General features: G+C 41.5%; 1 pseudogene; it reads left to right on the forward strand.

The window, feature by feature from the left end:
* The first annotated feature begins 17,980 nt into the window (after positions 1–17,980).
* LOC110563234 (large ribosomal subunit protein eL33-like) lies at positions 17,981–18,321 on the forward strand (annotated as a pseudogene).
* The last annotated feature ends 1,051 nt before the right edge of the window (positions 18,322–19,372 follow it).

Below are 19,372 nucleotides of genomic sequence, written 5' to 3' on the forward strand. Positions count from 1 at the left end.
TGACAGATACATCGATTTGGTCTTTGTCTTTTTACTTAGAACTTTATAATGAGCATATAATAGACGTATTAGATCATGTCATCTGTGAGTACCATGATGTTACAACGTGGACAAAAAAAAAGTCTAATATTGGAAAGGCAAAGCAAGGAAAAGGGGCAGAACAGGCCTTCTGGCGAGCCAGTGGCTCCTAAGGTCAGCACTAAGGTCAGCAGCCGCAGCTTTCCTGAGGACTTTCTGAGTGACTGACATCTGTAAAAACAGATTCCATTTGGCAGGAGCTATGCTCTTAGCTCTTAGCAACATTTTTTAAAACTGACAGTCATCACCCTGGGCTCTGAATGTGGCTGGTGATACCTCTCTGAAGGCTGCAGCATGGAAACCTTACCCGGCTCATTTTCTGGGCTAAAAAGGAGATGGGAAACCAAAAAGCATCTGGTGCGGGAACCAGCAACACTCCATTTTTATGGCCAAATTAGTAAGAGTTGTCAATGCTAGCCATTGTGGAGTTACGCATTGCTGGTCTCAAAGAATTTAGAATAGATTTTACAGATACTATTCTGAGAACGTGGGTTCAATGCAAAGTATGTGCAAGAAAGGTTTTTGTTTTGTTTTGGTTTGGTTTGGTTTTTGTCATCAGACTGATAAAGATGCTGCCATGAGGAAGTTTCCAAAATGTGTGGTGGCAAATGAGGTTTGTAATGCAGGTTCATCATGTAAAAATTACAAAATGCAAATAAACCTAAAAATTGACTTAAAAAAAAACAACCAAATCCTATTTCACAGTGCATGAATACTTCGAAATACCTCAAAGTACCCCATAAATACAAAAATCCTTATCAGTTAAACTGTACATATTTTAACTTAAAATTTTTATTATTAAAAGTATATATATATTTATAATTATTTTTATTTTTTATTAATTACAGTTTGTTCACTTGTATCCCCTGTACCTCCCTCACACTTCCCCTCCCGATCCCAACCTCCCTCTTCCCCATCCTTGTCTCTCTTCCAGTCCACTGAAAAGAGAGGTCTTCCTCCCCTTCCTTCTGATCCTAATCTATCAGTTCTTATCAAGAGTGGCTGCACTGTCTTCCTCTGTGGCCTGGTAAGGCTGCTCCCCCCCAGTTCAGGGGAAGGCGACCAAAGAGCAGGCCAATCAGTTCATGTCAGAGACAGTCCCTGTAACCCACTTGGATACTGAACAGCTATCGGCTACCTCTGTGCAGGGGTTCCAGGCCATCTCCATGAGTGGCCCTTGGCTGGAGTATCAGTTTCAGAAAAAACCCTTGTGCGCAGACTTTTAGGATCTCTCACTGTCCTTGTGGAGCTCCTGTCCTCTCCAGATCTTACTATCTCCCACTTTTAAAAGTATATTTTAATTTAAAAATATTGCTCAAATACTCCTGACCAAACATCATTTTAAGGTTTTTTTTCTTTATTGTACTGCAAAAGTATGCACACATAGATGTACAGGGATTTTAAAAATACAGACAGAGAAAGCTGGAGAGATGGCTCTGAAGTTATGAAAGAGCACTGGCTGCTCTACCAGAGGACCCAGGTTCAATTCCAGAACCCACATAGTAGCTCACATCATCTCTAACTTCAGATCCAACACTCTTTTCTGAGAATTGCATGCATGTAGTGCACAGACAAACATGCGGGGACTCACACATAAAATAAACAATAGAAAAGATTATAGACTAACATTTGAATAAAGAGAGATGCAGAGAGCCAAATATGTGGTGATATAGTATAAACCAATAAGACTAAAGTGATAAATTATTCTTTGGTAATTCACTTGTTTTATTTGTCAGTAATTTATCAGAATTGTCATAAGATTGAAACAGTCTTCTCCGTCAGTTAATACACATCTACAAGTTAATTTTTAATACCAAAGCTATTTTCGGGGGACTAGAAAGATGGTTCAGTGGGTGGAGTGCTCCCAATGCAACCATGAGGAGCAGAGGTAAGATACTCAATACCTGCGCTTAGCATGAATCTACAACTCCAGTTCTGTAGGATGGAAACAGGCAGATCTCTGGAGCTCACAGCCAGCTATAATGGCCTTATTGGTGAGCTCCAGGTTCAATGCCAAACCCTGTCTCAAAAAACAAAATGGAAAATGATTGAGGAAGACATTCAGCATGGAAGTTTGGTGTACACAGAGAGAGAGAGAGAAAAGGGGGAGTTGGGGAGGGAGGAAGAAGGAGAAGAGAGAGAGAGAGGTAGAGAGAAAGAGAGAGAAACTAATAGTCTTTGAGTAGGTGGTCTGTACTTTAATCAGAAAACTCCCCTTGGAACATTTAGACATTTTCACTGTTACAAATGCTTTCCTTTTGAGTGGGCAACTTCATAATGATCGTGTTGTACAAAAACACTTTTTAAGAATGGGATGGTTGCTTGACTTTGTTTTTTGAATATACAGAGTGATGTAGGAATATGCACATTTGTGGCTAAGGGTATAGAACTGTTGATTAAGTGCTTACCTTGCAAGGATGAGGACTTGAGTTCAATTCTCCAAAATCCATGCTTTAAAAGAAAAAAAAAAAAAGACAGTTGTGGCTTATGCTTGCCCTCCCAGCACTATGTTTTTGAGGTTTGGTGACCAAGTAGACTATGATACAAGCAAGTCTCAGATGGATGGGAGACCCCATCAAAAAAAAGTAAGGTGGGTGGCTGATGGGGGTTGGTCTGGTGCTGTGTATTCAAATGTTAATTATTTTGTCCCCCACCCCCAGGTCTGCTTGCTATCTTTTAGGAGCAGACACTCGCTGTACCCAAAATGACCTTTTGTAACTTTTGCCTCCCAAGTTATCCATGACTGGATAACAGGATTTCTGACACTGGGCTGAGCAGAAAGAGAGAAGCAGAGCTAAGGTGCACAGTTTTGGGGGAGTCAAGAAAGAGAGAGACCATGAGAGAGATGGAGGAGGGAGGAGAAAGGATGAATTTGGGAAAATAGCTGCAACCATCGGGGACTTTGGGTGGGTGGAAGATAAGCTGAGAGTAGTTTAATAGATTAAATATTGTGCTCAGCTCTGTGTTTAGATTTTGAATGAATCATAGTCTCCATATGTGCTTATTTGGGGAAAACTGCTGATGTAAGAGTAACTAATCTTTATTAATAGTTAATATTTGTCAGCAGGTGGCTCCTGAGGAGTAGCATCCAAGGTTATCCTCATATTTCACCTGCCGAGAAAGAGAGAGAGAGAGACTTTCTTTTGAAATCCAAGCCTAGGAATGGTGGGGAATGCTCTTCCATAATGTAATCATCTTTTCTGTTGCTTAGGGACAGTCAACCAAATACGAAGTTTAACATTTTGATGAACAGCATCTGCTTAGGAAAAAGTAACACTGGTAGAATAGCTTTCTTTAGCTTTCCTGAATCTCAAAACCAAGCGAGTCCATGGACCTATGTACTGAGTACTGACATCTGACCAACTGTGCAGGTGAGGGTGGTGGGAGTTGGGCTTCCTGCCTCAGCAAGATTTTAGGAGGTAGCTCCCTAAGATCATTTCTCTTCCAAATATATGTACTCTCTCCTATCATGCAGCCTCAGGTCATGGGCATGATAATTTTGAACCATGGCTCTTCTGGGTCAGCTGATTTTCATAGAGGATTCATTTCCTATGTTCCCATATTGTCTTCCTTGTGATGACCTTTGTCACTCTTTATAAGCCTATAACTCCTTGAACACTCCTTCCTTGTTCTCTGTTGTAAACCATACCTTTTCTCCATTTAGCCTGTCTTCCCTGTCAAGTAACTCCTTGATGACTTGACTCTTCCAAAGAGAACAAGAATGTGAACACCGGTGATCAAGGTGTAATTGGGAGCAGTATCAACAGCAGCTTAATATGCACAGGAGCAAAGGAAGTTAAAGGACAGCAAGAATTCATAGGATAAGAGAAAGACAAGGTGAGTGGTTCCCACTTGCTGCAGTCAATGTTTTCAAACTGTTATTAAATTCAAAGTTCACCTATGTGGAAATGTAACAAGAAATACCTAAAGAGTCAGCAACTACTTAAGCGGCATTGACAAAGACATGAAAAATCTCAATGCCCTCATACATTGCTGATGGAAGAATAAAATTGTTCAGCCACTAGAGTTCATGGTTTAATGGGCCCTCAAAAAGCTGAACAGGTTACTTCCAAATGATATACAAATTCTTTTTCTAGATACCTACTCTAAGTGTTGAAGTCAGCATTATCCACAATAGTTGAAAGGTATAAACAACTTAAGTATCTGTCAGCAAAAGAATGGGCACAGAAAATGTATATACATACCTGGCAGAATATTATTCAGCCATAAAAAAGAACGGAGTCCTCATATATGTTACAACACAAATGGACTTGAAGTCACCATGCCAAACCAGCAAAACAAATACAAAAAGAGAAGAGAGGCAAACAGTAGGTTCTAACTTGGCAAGGGTTAGTTCCCTTTAACTGAGCTATACCTTTGAATGAGAACCACTTTGGTCCTATAAACCAGACTCAAGTCATTTAGAGGTTTATAATGCATTCCTCTATAAATTTCCTATTGCTTCCATAACAACTTACAACAAAGTTCATACCTTAAAAAAGTGCACACTTGTTTTATTGACTTATAGTTCTGTAGGTCAGAAGTCATGCAAGACCCTCTTGTGCTGAAGTCAGTCATCAGCAGGGTAAATTTCTGTGTTCGTCTCTATAGCTTCTCCAGATCCAGAAGCCACTAGCATTCTTTGGTGTGGTTGGTTTTTTTCCTTCTTCAAGGCACATGATACAACCTCTTTCTGAGGCTTCTTCTGACTTCACCACCCTTTCTCTAACCAAAGCCAGGAAAGCCTGCCAGCTTTTAAAATTTCGTGGCTATATTGACTAACCTATCTGTGTAAACTGAGGTGTTCTAGAGTCTCAAAGTATGTACTTTATTTACATCTGTAAAAGCATTTACATCTGATAAGGCTATTACAAATAAAGCTGCTATGAACTTAGTTTAGCAAGTATCCTTGTGGTATAGTGAAGAATATTTTGGGTATATACTCAGAAGTGTTATAGCTGGGTCTTGAAGAAGAACTATTCCAAATTATCTGAGAAACCTGCAGATTGATTTCCAAAGTTGTTGTATGCATTTACACTCCCACCAGCAATAGAGGAGTGTTTCCCTTTCTCCATATCTTTGCCAGTGTGTACTGTCACTTGAGATTTTTATCTTAGCCATTCTGACTAGTGTAAGATGGAATCTCAGAGTCATTTTGATTTGCATTTTCCTGCTGACTAAGGATGCTGAGCATTTCTTTAAGTGCTTCTCATCCATTAGAGATTCTTTTGTTGAGAATTCTCAGCTATGTTCATAGCAGCTTTATTCAAAAGAACAAGAAATTGAGAACAACCTAGATGTCCCTCAACCAAAAAATAGATTTTTAAAAATGTGGTACATTTACATGATAGAATACTACTCAGCTATTAAAAACAAGGAAATTGTAAAATTTGCAGGCAAAATAATGGAACTAGAAAAGGTCATCTTTAGTGTGGTAACCTAGACGCCCCAAAAAAACACCTATAATATGTACTTACATAGAAATCTATATTAGTAATAAATTACAGGATAGCATGCTACAGTCCACAGACCCAAAGAAAATAGGTAACGAGGAGAACCAAAAGGAAGCTTGCATCTCCCTCAGAAGGGGAAATAAAATAGACATTGAAAGTGGATGAAAAAAGAAAACTGTTCATGGAGATAACCTAGAAACCCTGCACAGATGTAGCCCATGGCAGTTCAGTGTCCAAGTGGGTTACATAGTAATGGGAAGAGGGACTGCCTCTGACACAATCTGATTGGCCTGCTCTTTGATCACCTCCCCCTGAGGGGGGAGCAGCCTTACCAGGCCACAGAAAATGACAATGCAGCCACTTCTGATGAGAACTGATAGTCTAAGATCAGAAAGAAGGAGAAGAAGACCTCCCCTATCAGTGGACTTGGGGAGGGGCATGCATGCAGAAAGGGGAGGAAGGGTGGGATCGGGAGGGGAGGAGGTAGGGGCTTATGGGGGGATACAAAATGAATAAAGTGTAATTAATAATAATAATAAAAAAGAAAAGAAACTGGGTGGGAGAGGTGGTAGGAAAGGGAATGACGGTGGGAAGTGAGAGAGCTTGTAGGGAGGAGGGAAACCAATGTGAAGCTATCTCTGGGATGAATTGGAGACCCGTGATAGGGCAGCTTCCTGGGAGGATATGGGGGTGTCTCTAGCCGAGATTCCTAGCATCAGGGAATATGGAGACTGGAGTGGTCACCTCCTATAGCCAGGCAAGATTTCCAGTGGAGGGAGGGGGACACCAACCAACCCACAAAACCTTTAACCCTGTCTAAAAGATATGAATGGATAAAGATGGAGCAGAAAATAAGGGAAGGGCCAAACAATGATTGCCCCACCCCATGGGGAGAGTCAACCCCTGACACTGTTAGTGATATTGTTCTATGCTTGCAAACAGAAGCCTAGCATAACTGTTCTCTGAGAGGCTCCCACCAGCAGCAGCTTGAAACAGATGCAGAGACCAACAGCAAAGCATTAGGCAGAGCTTGAGGAGTCTTGTGGAAGAGTTGGGGGAAGGATAGAGGATCCTGGAGGAGACAAGAACTTCACAAGAATACCAACAGAGTCAACCAACCAAGGACCATGGGGACTCACAGAGACAGAACCACCAACCAAAGAGCATGCATGGACTAGACCTTGGACCATATGCAGCTGATGGGCAGCTTTATCTTCATTGTGAGTCCCCCAGAAAGTTCAGCAGTGGCTGTCTCTGACATAGACTCTGTTGCCTGCTTTTGGATCCCTTTCCCCTAGCTGGGCTGCTATGTCAGGCCTCAGTGGAAGAGGAGGATGTGTTTAGTCCTGATGTGACTTGATTTGTCAGAGTGTGATGGTGGAGGATAAGGGGAGAGGGGAAAGAGGGTGGAAGGGTAGAACTGGGAGGAGAATAGAGAGAGTGTGATAGGGATGTAAAGTGAATAAATAAATAATTTTTTAAAAAGTTAAGTAAAAATGTTAATTTTGCTCATAGTTTGACAGGATACAGTTTGTTGTGATGGGAGAAGCATGAGGCAGCTGCTCACACCCATCCACAGTCAGAAAGCAGCAATAAATGCTGGTGCTCACCTCACTTTTTTCTTTGTATTTAGATCAGCTCCCCAATACATAAAATGGTGTTGCTCACATTTATGGTAGGTGCATCTTCTACCTCAGTTAACCTAGTATAGAAACTCCCTCACAGATATTCCAGAGGATTGCTTCTGTATTGATTCTACCCCATTATATTCTTCATAAGGAATAACCATCACATCTTCTGTAAAGCCTCCCATTGCCTGTTGGGTACGTTCCCAGTTGCTGAGGACTGGACTAAAGGCATCTTTCTGGACCATGTATTCTTCACAGAAGAATGCCACAGTTTCAAGAGCTACTATTAAAATGAAGGTGTAGCCCTATGCTGTGCCCATTCTGAGGCCATCTCTGAACATGTGTTTCAAAAAGAGTTCTTTTCTTCTCAAACAGAACACCTGATCTGCATAACTGCTAGTCAATGCATGATCTCTAATTATCAAGCCCCAAGTGATCTTTAATGTCATTTCAAGAGCCAGTTTTTATAGACTTTTATATCCCAGATTAGCAGACCAGTTTCCAGTGTGCTTATTCCACATCTTTGGAAAATGGGACACAGAAGCATCAGATGATTTAGACTTGTACTAAAGGGAAGAATATATTATATTTTTATAATATATATATATATATATATAAAATGTATAATATTATACATTATAATAAGTGAAGGCAATGCCACTGAAGGACTGGGCACTGACCTGTGCTATTGCATGCACTCTTTAAGCTCATGCTTAGGTTTCTCACCTCCAGCTTCTGACTCTCCCCTGCATCTGGTATCTGCTGGCTATGTACCTTATAAGTGGAGAAATAATTGCTCCCATGTCCCAAAAGGGAAGATACAGAACATCATCTACAACAGGGGTGACTTTCATTTCTGTGAAATCTTCAAGGTCAACACCCTTACTGGGCACATCATGGAACAACGGGACCATGGACAGACTTTAAACATCTTAATAGTCTTATTCTAAAGATGAAGAAAAAAAGCTTAAAGTAAGGGTTCCAACCAATTCAAGAATATTAACTTCTACTCGGTGCAGGAAAAGTATCCTGTTTCCACAATTGTATTGAGTTTCTTGGGTTCACTCTGCTTCCTCTGCTTCTGGATGACTAGTGTCCTCCTGACTAGTAGCATACACTGAGAAACTCTGGAAGTCTCTGTGGTCTTTGGCCACGTGCCTCTCACTTTCCTCCTTATGGAGTGCAAAAATCCTTTCTCTGCAAAATCCTTTTGTGGTGAACTGTAACCTTTACAAAATGCTGACCTCTGACCTTTATAAAATGCCAGTTGACTATTTTGGGTCATTAATAGCTTGCATCACATGGAGAAACCTGAGGAAATTCTAGCAAACACTGACCCTAAGCCCAAGAGATAGACAAACACTGAAATTGAAGCTTGCCACACACCATTCTTCTGCTTCTCCTGTGGAGCTCTGCAGAGGCTCACTTTATGAGAAAATAGCTGAGGTGGCTGCAGAGACACCATAGCTCTCTGCTACTCTGGGATTCTAGAGAGCAGTGCTGACAGTGATGAAGGCCACTACTCCATATGTATATGTACATACGTGTGTATGTTTGCACATGTATGTATGTGTGTTTGTGTGACTATATGCTTGTAAACATAAGAGTATACATGTGTAAATGTGTACATGTATGTGTATGCACATGTGTGAGCTTATGTATGTATCTGTGTATATGTGCATACATACATGAATTTGCATGTATTCGTGTGTGTATGTCTACAAATCTGTGTGTATTTGTACCTGTGTATGTTTTCGTGTGTATTTACTTAGGAATGTATATGATGTGTATGTGTGTTCCTGTCCATGGCAGTGTCTTGCACTGTGGGGCAGCTGCTCATGGCAGGACAGGGAGAATCTGAAGGCCCCACACCCTGAAAGAACACCCAGGATTTGTGCCCCTGCTGATAAAGCAAAGATTTGCTGTTAACAATCTTGGAATATTACAAAGAGTAAATTAGGTCTACTTTCTTTATTTTTACTACTTAAACTTTAAAAATGTAACCAGACACTGAAATTGCCCACAAAATATTAAATTTTAAAATAATAAATTTCTATTTTAAAAAATTAATACATAATGTGGTTTTCACTACTTGTCCTTCTCCCTCAAGAAAGTTTTCAAATCCTGTCTAGTCAGAAATACTATAATAGCTGGGCAGAGTAGTGAATACCTGTAATCTCAGCATTCAGGGAGTCAGAGGCAGGTGTACCTCTGTGAATTCGAGACTAGCTGGGTCTACAAAGTGAGTCCAGCACAGCCAAGACTATACAGAGAAACCTTGTCAAAGGAAAGAAGAAAGAAAGAGAGAGAGTGAGAAAGAGAAAGAAGAGAAGAGAAGAAAAGAAAAAAAAAGAAAAGAAAAGAAACACTGTCATACTGTTTTTTATCCCAGTGTCCATCACAGCACCAGGCACACAACCAGGACTAAAGAAGGGGCAGTTGAGTAATAGATAACAAATATTGTGAAACAACCATTGATTGCTTTTCATTAACCAATAACCTATTTATGCTAATGCATTCATTCTCAAATATCCATCCAGTGATATAATAACCTCTGGGTACTGTGTTAGTTGTGAAGCTACAGACAAAGTACACAGACCTCTGCCTTCAAAGACCTGAACTCACTGTGAGCGGGAGCTGTAAGAACAAGAACAGCAAGAATGATTATAAGCCAAACCATGAGAGCAGAGATTTAAAAGAGAAAAAAAAAAAAAAGCTGAGTGTGGTCAAAGCATTAAAAAGAGGGTACTTAGAAAATAAAGAAAAAAGAAACTCGTCATAATCACACATCTGGAACTCCAGCTCCTCAGGAGGCTAAGAAAGATGGGCTACAAGTTCAAAGCCTACCTAGACTATATAGCAAGGTGAAGGCAGCCTGGTCTACCTAGCAAGGTAAAGGTCCACCTAAGCTACAACCTGGACAACATAGCAAGACCTCTCAGTATACAGATAAAAAGGACTGGGGATATAGCTCAAAAGCCCTGGTGCAATCCTCAGCTCTGCAAAACACAAAAGAGAAGGAAGTGAAAGGAATAGACAGGAAGGAAGAACAGACAAAGATGGGTAAGCCAGAAAAGGTGGCAGAAAGTTTAACTGGCTGATTACAGAGCCGTACATCAGAGCTAGGTGTCCAAGGAAAGTGAAGAACTGTGGCCATGAGGGCTTTCAGCCTACGTGCACTGACCTTTCAGTGCTGGAGGCAGGTGGTCAGACTCCTCTGTTGGTAGAACTCTAAGCAAATGTGTATGCCTGCGGAGGAGCCCCATTTGCACTCTGTTCTGGGGGTTGTCACAATGGGGGCTGACTGCAGACACAGTCTGTGGAGTTATTTTCTGGTTAAACAGGAGTAACTCCATAGTACAATCCCTTCTGTGTCCCAGACAGACTCAAACTTAAGCCAACTTTCCTCTATAAAAAGGTAAATGGGCTACTTTGAGTAAAATCCCAGTGTCTTCTAGATCTACTTAATCTATTCTTGCTTGCTCTACCCTGAAGGTTGACATTTATGTGTCACCACAGACTGAATGTCTCTGCTCTGTGAGAAGACAGATTAGCACCTTCGGACACTGTGTGACATTCCTCAACCATTTGCCACCACCCTGCCTGGGTGATGTCACTTGAAGGTGAGGAAATAGAACAATTGCTCCTTGTCCTCTGTGCTGAGCTTGAAGGCAGAAATGACAGTTGAGGAAGGCCACTTTCCCCTTCACAGTGCAAAGTATGTGTAAGTTACTCCTGCTGGAACCCAGCTTGTCCTCTCCTGGATCTCCCCTTGTCTTGTCCAACTTATAAGAAACTTTGTAAGAGCAAGCTATACCAGAGTTTCATCATTTTAAAATCCCAAAACAACATGGTATATACTCACTCATAAGTGGTTATTAGACATATAATATAGGATAAACATACTACAATCTATACTCCTAAAGAAACCCTATCGACAATGCTCAGTCCTCATTCAGAAGGGCAAATGCAATAGACATTGGAAGTGGGAGAAGACAGAGACCAGAACAGGCCTACCACAGAGGGCCTCTGAAAGACTCTACTGATCGGGGTATCAAAGCAGATGCTAAGACACATAGCCAAACTTGGGCAGAACGCAGGGAATCTTAGGAAAGAAGGGGGAGATATAAAGACCTGGAGGGACAGGAGCTTCACAAGGAGACCAACAGAGAAAGAAAAAAAAACTGGGCCCTGGGGACCCTCCAGAGAATGATACCCCAACCAAGGACCATACAAGACTACCTAAAACCCCTGCTCAAATGTAGCCCATAGATTCAGTCTCCAAGATGGAATTCCTAGTAAGGGGAACAAGGGCTGTCTCTGACATGAACTCAGTGGCCAGCTCTTTGATCACCTCCCTCTTGGGAGGTGCAGCCTTGCTAGGCCACAAAGGAAGACAATGCAGCCAGACCTGATGAAATCTGATAGGCTAGGGTTAGAGGGAAGGGGAGGAGGTCCTCCCCATAAGAAGACTAGGGAAAGGGCATAGAGGGAGAATAGGGAGGGTGGGATTGGGAGGAGAGAAGGGAGAGGGCCACAGCTGGGATACAAAGTGAATAAATTGTAATAAATAATAAACAAAAAAAGGAAAAAAATCCCTAACTGACAAAACAGTAAGGGTTGTTGCTGGTGTAGAAGTGGACATACAAAAGAATCTTCCTTATTTCATTTTTCTTTGTCTTTGATGACTTGGAAACTATTATCTGCAAGAGTTCAAAGACACTAATATTTCTCCAATAAGTGAGCAGGACCAATTGAATTCTTTCTCACTTAAATTTCAGAGTCAAGATGCCAAATGGGAAGACTAGTTCCCAGGTTCATAGCAGTTCCTGAAATTCCAGGCTGAAAGTCTTAAAATTCTAGGCTAGAGCTCTCTTATCTTCTATGTGGTACCAAAACATCCTCCATTAGTGGCACTTGTTCTGCCTCAGTAGACTTCTTATTCAGAGGTAGGTTTTTCTCACACGTTGCAAACCCTTGGGTGATTGAAAATTCGGTGTCGTTCAAAGGGCTTAGCCACAGTAATGCTGCCCTTTGGAGTCAGGTTTTCAATCTTCCTTCTATTTTATATTATTTTATTTAATTATTTAGTGTAATTAATGTATTTATTCAGGCTTTTTGATTCAGGGACTCATGTATCCCAGGTTGGCCTTAAATTTACTATGTAGCTGAGGATACCCTGGTGTTAGGAGACAGTTTCCTGAATCTATTCGTCTCAGAAACAAGTTGCATCTTGCTTGGCAGTGTCAAAACTGAATTCATGTTCGTAAGTTAGAGAACCAGCTCATATCCTGCTTCTTCATGTATTTCATGTCTGTCTGTTAACCAGTAAAAAAATAAAGACAGAAGTTGCCATTATCCCTTCATCTAAACTAAGGCACACAAGTTGTAAACATGTTGCCTGTCTTGACTTAAAGCTTGCCCACCCCTCTCTTACCCTATCACTCTAAAATTCAAGCTAAGTCCAAGAGAGAACCTCACTGCAAAAGCTGAGTCAAGGGTCTTGAAACGAGGTGAGATGGAAAGGCCTGCTCACCCACATTTACTTCCTTGCTCAACCCCTTGTGTCAAAGAGCCAACAGCCCATCCTGCACTCCCTCACTGTGTGCTCCCATTCTTTAAAAATGTTATACAACCTCCCTTCAAGAACTCAGTTCAGAACCTGAACTGGACACCTCCTTTCAAATGCAGAAAATAAAGCTTGCATTTTAAGCTTCTGTCTCTGAAGTGAGTTTTCTTGGCTTCCACCCTGACCCCAACACTTGGACTTCTAATTTTCTTTTCTCTGCTCCCAAGTGCGAGGATTACAGGTGTACACTGCCACACTTGGTTCATACTTCCGTTATCAGGCCGATCAAAATGTACTAATATATTTCTAGCTTTAAAATGTTTTGGATTTTTTGTACATGTATTAGAGTTTATTGCTTTTTACCTTTTTTACTTTTTAAAATTCCTTACTGTAGGGATCTGAGTAAACTTGTATGGCCATTGGCATCACTAAAAGGGACAGCTTTTACGATTACCATTGACACACAAATGTTATGTTCTTTACACCTAAATCTACGTTTGGGGATTACTGGTAAAGAATATTAAATGGGAAAAAGATGAACACAGATAGTCATTCATAGCAATACTGTTTATGACCATAGGAAAAAATAGAAGATTTTTAAATTTCACATATGAATAAAAAAAAAGAAATAAAAAAGGAAGGACATCACTGCTCCTAGATATTGGAGGAGAAAGTATGTTGTAGATAAAAAAAAAGAGAGAGAGAGAGCTTAGAGAGAGGGAGGGATGTCTGAAAGAGTCCAAAGTGAACATGACCAGACTGAGCTAGGCCATGTAAGGAGAGGGGGAAGGGAGAAGGCAGAGCCAAAACAAGAGACCAGGAGGATGAAGAATAAACAAATGGGCCAGGTAACCATAATGGTTGGATTACATAGGGAAGAGCAGCTGGGAGAAGGGAAGCCTGGCCCCTGGGCTAGAAAATTTAGGGTAGGGGGTGGGGTTTCCCAGCCACACCCTCTACCCAGTAGATTCTGCAGTGAGTTGGAGACCAGGTCTGCTTTTATATGTTCATCCCAGGTTGAAGACCTAACAATATAGTTAGGGAGGTTTGATATATTTTGCCATAAACTCCTCTCTGTAATGAAGTGGTAAGCATACACTAAACGCGAAAACTGGCCTAAAATGTTCAAGTTTTACTGAGAACCTGCTGTAGAGGAAAGAGTAAGGTAGTGAGGAAACAGGCTGCATGATCCTCACACATTTCCATGGTGCAAGAGAGCCTTAGGACCCAGGGAAGGAAGTATAAGAGCTGCTGTGAGAGCCTATCAATAGTCAGCCACAGGGGGAGGCAATTTCGTCTTGTAACACTGAATGAGAAAGTTAGAGCTCACACGTGATATGAGGGCACACAACCAAGTGGATTGTGTTCAATTCAGAAGACCAAAACACTAGTAGATAAAAATAACGTCACCAGTCTTACAATACTAACTTATGAATACACACGTCCATTTAATGGAGATGTTTTTCAAGCAAAATGGCTGCTTTGACCCTCTTTGGCACTGTCATATGTAGAGTGGTTACTGTGCTTCAGGCTACTATGCTTTAAAGAATGCCACTTGGACTTGCATTTGCATTTGTAATCCTGCCATCCATATACTCAGTTGTAAAAATTCTTGAGGTATGGTGTAAACATTAAAGAGACAGGATGAGTTTTAATGGTGTAAACATTAAAGAGACAGGATGAGTTTTAATGGTGTAAACATTAAAGAGACAGGATGAGTTTTAGCCAACGGCTCACCCCCTTGTTTTTTCTCAACAGTTTGTTCCCTACAAAGCTAAGTGCTGAAAATGTTGAGTGCTACTCCTGAGTAGAACACTCCCAGTCAGATATATGGTCCCACAACACAGCAACCAGGCCTGCTCCCAGGGCCCCTTCCCTCTTTTAACACTTGCTAAAAGCAGTGTGTCCCCTCTAATGTGATTCAGAAAAGCTCATTCTTCCCGAATGCACACTGCATTTCTATTATAGGGTATCTGTTTACTCTAGCCAGGTTCTCTAGTCACATTCAAATTGGATGTGCTACTTAAAATATGTATAAATTGACTTAAAATTTGATGAAAGGGGGGTAATCCATATATTTTTATGTTTCCTGATATATAGAAAGAATGGACAGTAGGACATTTCATTTTGACCTGGTTTTTGCTTCTTCAGTTTCTAATTTTGTTGATACCCACCCTCTCCCTTTCCTGCTTGCTTCTGAGGCAGAGTCCCTTGTTTTTCTTCCCTACCAGAAGCCGTGGCTTCATAAATACAGTATCAGTATCTCCTTCTGTATCATCTTCAATGAGTCAAATCAGCAAATCAGGCTGGTTCAACTGGTGTCTAAATAGCTTGATTAAATCCTTGTGGACTTCCTAACACTGATGTGCCTTTAATTCTTATTGAAGACATGCTGCCATACTCTTAAGAGATTAATCTCCTACCTAGCCAACTTCTTGGAACTTTATCATCTGTGAAGATGTACCAAATGTCAGCAGTGTCACCTAAAGTCAATATCTAACAGGAACCTGGCACTAGACTGCTCTTATGACTTCTTAATTGGCAACAGGTGCATATGTAAATACAACAGGTCATGTCAATGAGGTATCTCAAGCACAGTGGTAACTCCTTTAAGAACTTTGCCGAATTAATGCTCAACTAAAAGGAGGCTTGATGGTGTTCAATCAGAGGATTGACCTCGTGCAGGAGCAAATTGATACCCTATGGCAAATTGCTCAACTTGGCTATCAATGAAAGTATGCTGGACTTTGAGTCACTAGCATACAACATGAGAATTTTCCCTGTGCTGCAAATCTGTCTAAACAATTGTCTAGCTATTTTTTAGGTAATTGGACTGGAGAATTTGATAGTACGATGGAGCAGCTGAGAGTGGCCATTGTCACGGTAAATTCTACCAGAGTGGACGCAGGACTAGCCACAGGATTATCATCATGGATTGCTGCAGCCATGAATCATCTGAAGGAATGGGCGGGCATGGGAGCGTTAGCAGGCCTTCTGGTGTTGGTCACCTTGGTTTGCCTGTGGTATATATGCAAGATTAGAGTCTCACAACAGCGTAATGCAGCCATGACCATTCAGGCCTTTACAGCCATTGAAGCAGGACATTCTCCCCAAGCATGGTTGGATACCATAAAAAGCTAAAATGTTACGCTCAGGATGCGAGGCTAAGCACTGCACTCAGGGTCAGCCACTTTGGACCCAGAGAAGAGCATGTCTGATTGCATGTGGGTTGATGCCCCAGGTCCCGCCTCTGAGAAAATGGTATCGGACGGGTCTGATGTTCTTTGGGTGGATGACACCTAAATGAACATCAGTACAAAGTCCCAATTTATTTCTAATATCAGAGATCAGACCTCTACTCTTGCCTGATGCATCTAAAACAAAAAAGGGGAACTGTAGAGAGATGCGTAATGCCGCGCCTTAAAGATGGAGCTGGTTTCTGCCTTCCACCTTCCCGATGGTGAGTGCTCTCTGTCACGAACAACTCCACATTTGGCTAAGGCTGAGGATCTGGCTTGCTTCCATGTATGTGGACCTATCTGCATTGCCCACGTGGCATGCTGGGGTTGGCTACCAAGAGGCTATTTAAGCTGTGTGCTGGCTTTCCCCAGGGTCCGAGGATTGTTCAAGGTTCTTGAATAAACTGCATTGAAAAAAAAAAAAAGAACTTTGTCTTCTGTCAGATGACATGAACTGTATAAATCTACATTGATGCCATTATCATCCGCCTTTTATGATGAGAAAGTGAAGGTGGGAAATGGTAAGAAATATGATGGTATTTGCCAGCCATTGTATTTTTACCCACCATCCTTCAAACCAAAACCTGGACATAGCCATGACCACTACTATTAACCTCAAGTTTAAAAACACTCAATCAGGGAACTGGAGATGGAGCTTGGTGGTTAAGAGCACTGACTGTTCTCCCAGAGGGCTTTGGTTCCATATGATGGCTCACAACCATTTGCAACTCCTCTTACAATATACCCTTTTCTGCTCTCCTCGGACACCTCAGGCACGCAAGTGATACACAGACATACATGCAGACAAAATACCCCTACATAAAAAAGTAATAATTATAATTAGAAGGTAAATAAATAAACAAAAGGATGTTTAAAAATCCCATCAATACTGCTCATATCTGGCCTCTATGTCTCTCAGTTGAGGGTGAGTTAGGCAAACCAAAAGGCCTCTCAAATCATGAGAATGACACTTATTTGAAAAACCTGAGTTCTGGTCATCCTTGCTTCAAAATTGTAACCAAGTTCCCAGAACATAAGTAAGACTGATTTCTCTAATTTCTGAAATGTCTTTTAAGAAGTAGAACTGATAGGGGAGGTCCTTCTCCCCTTCTATTTGACCCTAGCCTATCAGGTCTCAGCAGGAGTAGCATAGGGGGAGATGAGGCCCTGAAGGTGCAATTACGAGGACACAAGGGAGGGGGTCACAGACAGGGTACAAATTGAATAAATTGTAATAAATGATAATAATAAAAATATATATTAACATAAAAAAATAAATAGAAGTGGCCTTTCTCTTTTCGCCATCTTGGCACCTGTGAAGGCCTGCTGAGAACAGTACTTCTTTTTTTTAATTAATTTATTTTTATTTATTACAATTTATTCACTTTGTATCCCAGCTGTAGCACATTCCTTCATCCCCTCCCAATCCTGCCTTCCTTCCATCTTCTCCTCCCATGCCCCTCTCCAGTCCACTGATAGCGGAGGTCCTCCTCCCCTTCCATCTGACCCTTGCCTATCAGGTCTCATCAGGACTGGCTGTGTTGTCTTCCTCGGTAGACTGGTAAGGCTGCTCCCAACATCACAGGGAGGTGGCCAAAGAGCCAGCCACTGAGTTGATGTCAAAGACAGCCTCCCATTACTAGGGAACCTAGTTGGAAACTGAGCTGCCATGGACTATATCTGTGCAGGAGTTATAAGTTAGCTCCATGAATGGTCCTTGGTTGGAGTATCAGTCTCAGAAAAGATCTCTGGGCCAAGATTTTTTGGTTCTGTTGCTCTCCTTGTGGACAGGATAGAGAGCTCTAGTCCCACACAGATCTTTCTATCATCCCCTTCTTTCAGAAGATTCCCTGCACTCTGTCCAAAGTTTGGCTGAGTCTCAGCATCTGCTTCAATACCCTGCTGGGTAGAGTCTTTCAGAGGCCCTCTGTGGTAGGCTCCTGTCCTGTTCCCTGTTTTCTCCCTCTTCCAATGGCCATGGGAAAAGGACTTCTAAGCAGCAAATATGTCTGGATGTCTGGATGGCTGTGGTGCAAGGCAATTTTTGCTGGCTAGAAGTGAGGTCTCTGGAACCAAAGAGAGCACAAAGCCCTTCTTAAATACTGAAGGTGTTTTTGCCCGAGATGAAACTAAAGTCTACTTAGTCAAGAGATGTGCTTTTGTGTATAAAGCAAAAAAAAAAAAAAAACGCAGTCATTCCTGGAGGCAAACCGAACAAAACCAGAGTGATCTGGGGAAAAGTAACTCGGGCCCATGGAAACAGTGGCATGGTTTGTGCCAAATTCCAAAGCAACCTTCCTGTGAAGGCCATTGGACACAGAATCCATGCGATGCTATATCCTTCCCGGATTTAACCTAATGAAAAATAAATAAATAAAAGTGGATTTGCACATAAAAGAAGAAGAAGTAGAACTGTGTGGCTGGGTAGATGGGTTGCAAATGGGACCCTGGGGAAACAGGCTGAGCAAGATAGCAGACTACTTGGATTAAATCTCTGAGCTCTGATGGCAAGGTCCTTAGCAACAGAAAGACTGAACTGAGGAAAGTGAAGAGCACTAGGTGGGCCTGACACCATGAATCAACAGGAGTGCATTATGCCAGGCAGTAAAAGGGATGGTGAGAGGAGCCCTTGGCAGTGGACTGAGAGAAACGAGCCTTAGACATCCACAGACATAACTGCTTCCAGACCCTCACTGAATGCAGTGTTCAAAGGTAAATCTCACTACCATTTGTCAAAAACTTGGGAAAGGATTACATAGTTACCCATTTGCCTTTCTGAATGAGGATTGAGCATCTTACCCAGGGTCCTCCTTCTTGCTTAGCTTCTTTAGATGTACAGATTTTAGTATGATTATCCTGTATTATATGTCTAATATCCACTTCTAAGTGAGTATATACCATGTGTGTCTTTCTGCTTCTGGGTTACCTCACTCAGGATGATCTTTCCTAGTTCCCACCACTTGCCTGCAAATTTCATGATTTCCTTGTTTTTAATTGCTGAGTAGTATTCCACTGTGTAAATGTACCAAAATTCCTGTATCCATTCCTCTGTTGAGGGACATTGGGGTTGTTTCCAGATTCTGGGTATTATGAATAAAGCTGCTACAAACATGGTTGTACAAATGTCTTTGTTGTATACTTGAACATATTTTGGATATATGCCTTTAGGGGTGGTATAGCTGGATCTTGAGGAAGCACTATTCCTAATTGTCTGAGAAAGCGCCAGATTGATTTCCAGAGTGGTTGTACCAGCAGTGGAGGAGGGTTCCCCTTTCTTCACATCCTCTCCAGCATGTGCTGTCACTTGAGTTTTACAACCATTCTGATGGTTGTAAGGTGAGTATTTCTTTAAGTGTTTTTCTGCCATTGGATGATCTTCTATTGTGAATTCTCTGTTTAGCTCTG

Source organism: Meriones unguiculatus, chromosome 6, assembly GCF_030254825.1.
Source record: "Meriones unguiculatus strain TT.TT164.6M chromosome 6, Bangor_MerUng_6.1, whole genome shotgun sequence".
Classification (NCBI taxonomy): domain Eukaryota; kingdom Metazoa; phylum Chordata; class Mammalia; order Rodentia; family Muridae; genus Meriones; species Meriones unguiculatus.